Source organism: Aegilops tauschii, chromosome 6 (assembly GCF_002575655.3).
Source record: "Aegilops tauschii subsp. strangulata cultivar AL8/78 chromosome 6, Aet v6.0, whole genome shotgun sequence".
Classification (NCBI taxonomy): domain Eukaryota; kingdom Viridiplantae; phylum Streptophyta; class Magnoliopsida; order Poales; family Poaceae; genus Aegilops; species Aegilops tauschii.
The window spans coordinates 120426722-120435168 of NC_053040.3; positions in this window are offsets into that span (position 1 = coordinate 120426722).

Consider the following 8447-nt stretch of genomic DNA (forward strand, 5'->3'; position numbering starts at 1 on the left):
GTTTCATACCCTACCATAATCTCTTCGTTTGTTCTCCGCTATTAGTGACTTTGGAGTGACTCTTTGTTGCATGTTGAGGGATAGTTATATGATCCAATTATGTTATTATTGTTGAGAGAACTTGCACTAGTGAAAGTATGAACCCTAGGCCTTGTTTCAACGCATTGCAATACCATGTACGCTCACTTTTATAATTAGTTACCTTGCTGTTTTTATATTTTCAGATTACAAAAACCTATATCTACCATCCATATTGCACTTGTATCACCATCTCTTCGCTGAACTAGTGCACGTATACAATTTACCATTGTATTGGGTGTGTTAGGGACACAAGAGACTCTTTGTTATTTGGTTGCAGGGTTGCTTGAGAGAGACCATCTTCAACCTACGCCTCCCATGGATTGATAAACCTTAGGTCATCCACTTGAGGGAAATTTGCTACTGTCCTACAAACCTCTGGACTTGGAGGCCCAACAACGTCTACAAGAAGAAGGTTGCGTAGTAGACATCAAACCATCCCCGAGGTTCACACTTGAGGGGTTGCACGACAGAGTCGTATCGGAAGTGGTTAAGGCGGAATCACCCCCGATGACCACGACCGAATAGCTACACTACAGGTTTAACATCAGAAGTGCTGTAGAGGTCTCACCCTCGGCACTCGATAGTAAGCAAGTAGTGTCGAGCAACTAAGGGGAAAGTGATGTGCGGTGCCGGGGCCTGGTCTTCGATCCCGTTGATCGGGTCTTCAATGATGAAGCAGGGGCAACAAGGACAAGGTGGGGGGTCACTGATGGATCACTAACCAACCTATACTAAGCAGTTTAGGATAAGCAGGTAGGTAACAATGCGCAGGTTACAAAAGTAGGCTATGCATCAGAATAGGAGCAAACAATAACAGTCAAAATCTAATGCAAGCATGAGAGAATGGAATGGGCGATATCGGGATGATCAAAGGGGGGCTTGCCTGGTTGCTCAGACAAGAAGGAGGGGTCGTTGGTGACGTAGTCGATCACAAGCGGCATCGGCAGCCGCCACGGGGTCTGCCGAAGAGAAGAGGGGGGAGAAACAGTAAATACATAGGAAGCAAGTGCATAATAGGACAACAGGCATAGCTAGACGTGTTCTAACACGGTCCTAGACGTTATCGGTGAAGGGGGAATTCAACCGGGAATGTTTTCCCGGTTCCGGACCTGTATCAAGCAGATGACCGGAGGGGGAATGTTCCATGTTCAGCATGCTAGGGGCAAGTGACAGATGAACAGAACGTGTATTCGGATTCGTTGGATTTTTCTGAGCAACTTTCATGTAGAAAACATTTTCATCCGAGTTACGGTTTAATTTATATGAATTTTTAAAGATTTAAACATTTTTAAAATTATTTGATTTAATAGAATTATTCAGAAAAAGAGAAATGACGTCAGCATGACGCGAGGACGACGTCAGCAGCTAGCTGGTCGGCTGACCAGGTCAAACCTGACCTGTGGGTCCAGTGGGACCCACTGGTCAGTGAGAGTGGCTATAACAGTGAATTAACTAATCTAACTAAACTAGTTAGGGGTGCGGGCCCCATATGTCAGTGAGACATTAGACTAATCTAATTACTTTAATTAAAAAACGTTTTAGTTAGCGCATTAAGTGGTGGGGCCCACACGTCAGCGTCACAGAGACACCCAGTCAGCACGTTGACTGGTCAAACCAGCCAATGGGGCCACCAGGGCCCACTGGTCAGTGACCTAGGGGCGGGACCCATGGAGCCACGTCGGCGTCAGCGCTGGAGAGAGCTCCGGCGACCAAAAACGACGGCGGCGCGCTCGGGAGGTGGTCGGGTTTCGCGCACAGGGTGCCGTTTCTAGCGCGGCCAGGCTCGTTCGAACAAGAAGACGACGGCGAGGGGATCTGGGGTGGTGGCAGAGGCTGCGGTGGTCGGGAACGTCGATGGCGAGCGGCGAGGCGGACGCCGGACTTCGGTGAGCATGGGAACAGCGACCCCGGGCACGACGAGCAGCGGCAAGTGGCGCGCTCGAATCCGACGGCTACGGCAAGCACGACCGCGAGCCCAGTTGAGCTCGACAGCGTCTGTGGCGATAGCTGCAGCAACGGCGGCGGAGCTCCGCTCGGGCAAACATGGCGCGGCGGCTACGGGCGGCGACAGGTAGCGCAGAGAGGAGGGGAAGGAAGGTGTGGAGCTCACCGAGCGGTCAAGAAAGACCCTTGGTGGCTTAGGAGCAGCAGAGCTCGCCGGGGAGGAATGGGATCGCTGGCGGCCGTCGAGGAAGAAGACGATGCGTGCGGCGACAGTGGAGCTCCCCCGCTCCGATCCAAGGGCGTAGGCGACGTAGGTGAAGGCGCCGGTGCTACTGGACATGCGCAGACGGGGCGGGGTGGCCGGCGGCCACGCCTATGGCAAGGACTAGGCGACGGTGTCGTCGGCCCTTCTCCAAATCCGCGGAGTGGGAGAGGGGAGAAATGGATGAGGACGCCAGGGGGAGTGGGGTGGTGCAAGTGGAGGCGGGGAACGAGGAGGCGAGGAGGCGCAGGCCTTGTCCCCTCGCCCGGGCGTCGCCGGCGAGGCGGGTCCGGCGGGGACGGCGCCTGTAGTGACTCGGGTCGGGGAACAGTGCGAGGGGGAGGAGGCGACCGGGGGGAGTGTGGTCGGCCTGCTGGGATGGGCTGAGGCCCATGGGAAGGCCAGGAAGGCCAGGGGCTCTCCCAACCCTTTGCTTTTCCTTTTCTTCTTTTTTTTTATTTTTTCAGCACCTTTTGCCTTTTCTTATAGCCACAATTGACTTTGCAAAAATATGCCACTGGCTAAAACAATTTCATAGAATTATTGTGCACTGCCACAAAAAAGATTGTGAGGCTTTTGAAACAGTTTGCAATTTTTATATATTAAGAAGGCATTTAATTTATTGCTTAGGTCACTGCTTTAAGTAGTTTAGGCCACTTAAACCCTTTGCAAAAAAAATGTTGGTTCACCACCAATATTAGTTCTGGATTATTTGGCACATGATGAACATTTTAGTTTTCATGTTTGAGCAATTTTGAATTTCACTCATAATTTGAAATTGAATTCAACTGGAATTTGAAAGAGAGAGGAGACAAAGATGATCAAACACTTGTTTAGTAAAATGATTAACTTAACCCCAGGGGTTACTGTAGCATCATTACACCGGGGTGTTACAAGCAGAGCACGTCCCCCGAGCGGAGAACGACATCGCCGATTACCTGTCAAAGCATGCTGCATTCAAGCTACCTGTGAAACCAGGTACCGTTTTGCTCCGGTTAACTCAGCCATCCGTCAAACCATCGACAGGGCAGAACAAGCGGAGGAAATCAGGCCCCGACAAGTACTTTCCCGCCGAGCCCCCTGGGGCTGCCGGCAAGGATGTTTCCGTGGACCCTGAGCCTGCCAAGGAGCAGCTGGCTCCGGCAGGGCGTCAAGCCCTGGCCGTAGAGACAGCTGCTCCCACGACAGAGGAAATGCCTTTGGTCCTTGCCGTCGAGCCCCGGGCTCCGGCGTGGGCGCAGCATACCGTCCAATTCCTCCAAACATGGGAGCTTCCCGAGGAGCAGGAAGAAGCAGAAAAAGTAGCCCGTCGGTCCGCCCTGTACAAGTTCGTCGATGACGTCCTATACAGAAGGAGGCCGAACGGTGTGAAATTTAAGTGCATCCCCCGGGAGGAAGGACTGGAGCTGTTGGCAGAGATACATGGAGGCATATGTGGCTCCCACATAGGGTCGAGGGCCCTCGACGGCAAGGCGTTCCGGTAAGGTTTCTTCTAGCCCACCGCCCTCCAGGATGCGACGGCACTAGTAACCAAGTGTGAAGCGTGTCAGTTCCATTCAAAGAAGCTTCATCAACCAGCTCAAGCCCTTCAAACAATCCCTCTCTCCTGGCCATTCTCGGTCTGGGGGCTCGATATACTAGGCCCTTTCCTCCGCACTGTCGGGGGCTTTGAGTACTTGTACGTTGCAATCGACAAGTTCACAAAGTGGCCGGAAGTGGAAGCAGTGAGAAAGGCGACTGCTCAGTCAGCCGTCAAGTTCTTCAAGGGATTGGTCTGCTATTTTGGTGTGCCAAGCATGATTATCACCGACAACGACACGCGGTTCACGAGCCACGCCTTCATGCAATACATTCAAGACCTCGGCAGCAAGGTCTGTTTTGCTTCCATGGCACATCCACGGAGCAACAGCCAAGCGGAGAGGGCAAATGCTGAAGTGTTGCGATGCCTGAGAATGAAGACCTTTGACAAACTGCACAAGAGCTGAAGGCGCTGGATTGATGAGTTGCTGGTGGTTCTTTGGTCGATCAGGACGACGCCAAATCGAGCCACCGGTCAGACACCCTTTACCCTAGTATATGGGGCAGAGGCAGTTCTCCCCACGAAACTCATATACGGATCACCTCGAGTGCTCGCTTATGATGAGCTTGAGCAAGAGCAGATGCGGCAAGATGACGCAATGCTCCTTGAGGAAGATCGTCTTCGGGCGGCTGTGAGAGCAGCATGCTACCAGCAAGCCTTGCGCTGCTACCATAGCCGCAAGGTTCATGCCCGAAGCTTTGAGGAAGGCGACCTTGTTCTTCGGCGCGTTCAGTTGGTCAAGAATTCCAACAAGTGGACGCCGAAGTGGGAAGGCCCTTATCAGGTAATACGAGTCACCAGGCCCGGCGCAGTCTGCCTAGAGACCGAAGATGCTGTCCCAGTGAGCAAATCCTGGAACATTGAGCATCTTCGCAAGTTTTACCCATAAGGCGCGGCTTGCCGGGCCTCCCGGCAAGCCACCTTTTGTACAAGCTTTGCCAGGAAGGCATGTAACCCTTTGTACAAAGCCAGGCGCAGACCCTAAGCATAAATAAATGAAGCGCTGGCGCCCTAAGTTATAGCATGCATGTTAGGTCGAGTCTCTTCCTTGGTTAGGGTTGATAGTGCTTAGCGGCGACTAACCCCTAGCCTAGAGGTCGAGTGCGCGTCTCTCTGTTCTCTTCTGTCCTCTTTTGGTTCGCAGGGTACATGAGCACTTCTGCTGAGCTACTTGGAAGAAAGGGCACGGACCAGCGTCCTAACCCCGGCAGACCAAAGTTGCCGGGGGCTGCAAGTACAAGGATCCAACCGCGGCGAGATGAGGTTGCCAGGGGCTACAGATCCAGATAAGTCTTTCATCCTCTTTCATGCATTTCGTTATGAAACTGGGATATGTGAAACATCGTCTTATTTCTAGGCCACCGTGCTCCCCTTTTCTATGCCCAAGGATTATCTCCTCGGCCCGGATTTGGTTGTAGTCGTGGCGGCAAGGAAATAGGACGAGGAGCCTAAGCCCGCTTCATCCCTACCTCCGCCAAGGGCGCGAGAGTGGTCGAGCGAAGTGAGGGGACGGCAAGGCCTATTGCCAGGCGGAAAAGGTTTATCTTAAATAGTAACAAGGATTCACTCCTTGTCGTGGGTTCCATCCACGAACGAAACCCCCGGCAAACACCCCTTTTTGATTAAAAACATCCCGTACAGGTACAGTTCATACGAAATGAAAAACATGAAGAAGGGGGATTACAAGCTTTAAATTTAACAAGGCCCGAAGGCTTATAGATTAGAAAAGAGATGAGATGCCCGTAATCCCTTTCTTGTCCCTCTCCTCAGGAGGCAGGTCGAGGAGGCGAAAGGGCAAAAGGGGCTCCTAGGCGAGCTACGAGCAGCAGAAAGGACCAAGAGAACACCTTGGTGGCCGCCCACGAATGGGCCGGTGATGATGGTGCCGGGAAAGGAGCTGGAAGACGAGGCGGCAGGACCGACAATACGAGATGAAGGCGTCGGTGCCCGCGTACTCCGAGTTGACGGCCTTGCCGCTCGCCCTCTTCCTCTTCCGCAGCCTCCCGCCGCTAGCCGCCCAAGGAGACGGCCCCGAGAAGTTCAAGGAGCTGGCCCCTCCCCCAGCAAAACTCTGCCGGAGGAGCGGCCAGGTGCAGATGCTGCTGCTGCCGCACCCGCCCAGGCGCGGGGCGTCCGACGCCTAGTCGGACTCGTCCCCGTCATCTGCCCCGCTGTCCTCCTCATCACTATCGCTCGAGGAAGAGCTTCCATCGTCGGAATCTCCGTCAGAGGATCTCTCCATGCAAAACTTCAGGCGAGTCCCGAAGTCTCCGAAGACCTTGACGAAGAGCAGGCCGTCCTCCATTAATATGAAGTAGAGGACGAGCCCCGCCGTCAGGCTGTGGATGCGAGCGAACGTCTTCCATCCACGACGGAGGTACATGACCCGAGGAGCCGGGAAGTCGACGTCGACCCACGTGCCCCCATTCCCACAGCCCCTCATGTGCAACCTGAGGGATTGGGGCGGGGCACGCTCCATCTCCCAAGCAAATGGGGCTGGAAGACGAAGGCGGCGACGCGGAGGCCGGCGCTGCCTGATGAAGAACTCGCGGGGCTAGTCTCTAACATGGCCTTCCATCGGAAAAGGCATCACTGGCGGGGGCGAAGCCGGCGCGCCGCCCCGTCCTCCTCTTCCTCGAGCACCACGACCTCTGCCCCGGCCTCTCCCACGGCCTCGCCCCTCCCCCTTCCCCTCGCGGCCGGCTCCACCACCGCGGGCTCAGGAGGAGGTGGGACGCGCTGTCGAGCGGCGACCTTCGCCGCCACTGTCGAGGGATCGGGATTCCCTTTCTCCATGGCGAGTGAAAGGAAGAAGCAGAAGCAGGAGGAGATAGATGACAGAAGAGTGCGGGATGCCATCCCCCCTTCCCCCCTCCTTATAAAGGGGCAGGGTCGGGGCTCGGCCGCCCCGCTCGGCCAATCCAGTCACCAGAGGCACGAAGAATCAAGACCGACCCGCTGCCCCAACCAGCCACGGCCCGGTTTCCCGCCTCCACCGCTTGCCACCCCAAGCGCATGGAGGACGCATGGCGAACTTGCAGAATCGAGGGGAGGGGTGAAGCGACCTCTCCCCACCCCGTGATCGTGGGGTGTGGACGCCTTGAAGACCGCGACCAGGCCCCGGGCAGTAAATGAGTCGCGTCTCCATGCCTCCCTCTTTTTATGGGGAAGGCGCGAGCCGCCTCTTTACCACGATGTGACGCATGCATGGGGAAACCGCCCCACGCATGCCGCCCATGTCACGGGCACCCCTCCACGTCGCGCATTCAACACAGGTCGTGGGAAGCGCGGCGCGCGAAAAGTTTTACCGCAGTAAAAACCGCCCCGCCTGCCCGCGCAATGTTTTGGGCCTGGCCCAACAACGGGTCGCGCTTATGTGTGGCCCAGGCCCGGGGGCTCCTGTCGGTGTACAAAAGAAGGGGCGCACCTTTGTACCCCTTTACCTGTGCACGGACAGTCGGAGCCGCGCCCACGGCCACACCAAGCAGAGCAGGGGAGGTGAACCGAGGTAAAACCGAAGCCCAAGGCAGCCAGAGCAACGCCAAGGCCAAGACCACACAGAGCAGAGGGACGAAACAGGTTCCCCCGGCAAGACCCTTGCCGGACAGCCTCAGCGGCCCCGGCAAGACCCTTGCCGGGGCGGCTCGCCCACACCAGCGGAGTGTACCACCCTTGAGCCCACAGTTTCCAACACCATCAACCACGTTGGGCCAGGACTCGGGAGGCACCTCCATGGTGGCATGTAGATCTTTGTGAAGACAAAGAACACTCAAGATCAGATGAGGATTAGAAGACGACGATCCTCGGCAAGATCCTTGCCGATGAAGGCCACCAGACCCCCGGCAAGATCCTTGCCGGGGACGATAGCGTGCCACGGCAAGACCCTTGCCGGGCCCCCCGGCAAGGCCCTCGCCGAGGACGCCAGCAAGGCCACTACCAGGCCCGCCCCAACCAAGTCTCCACCGCCGTTCGCATGCAGCTGCCAGCCCAACCAGCAGAGCGGGCACCTGCGTGGCAACATGCAGCTTCCAAGCCAACTCAGCACACGCCTGCGTGGCGGCATGCAAATCTTCGTGAAGACCCTACCACCGCGCCACCTTAGCTGCCTGCCTGCCTACATGGCACCGCATGCATCACTGGCCAGGGCGCATGTCGAAGCGAGGAGGAGCGGCGGCGGACGGGACGGGCCTCGCTCCCGTCCCCAATAAAGCAAGAGGACACCTCAGCTACGCATTAAATGCGTCTTCTCCTGTAATGCGAGCGATAAGCTCGTAATACTATACGCCTTTCCACCTCCTGTATGCCACTGTTCTGATTACTAATCCTGCTCTTCTCGCAACCCTGTGCCCCGGTAACCGTAGTAGGGATTCTTGTGATCCCATAGGTGTCGTTCCACACCGACACCCTACGGGTTCAAGAACTATGTAGACATGACTGAGACACCTCTCCAGTCAATAAACAACAGCAGAACATGGATGCCCATATTGGCTCCTACATATTCTACGAAGATCTTTATCGTTCGTACTGTTGGAAATATGCCCTAGAGGCAATAATAAAATGGTTATTATTATATTGCCTTAT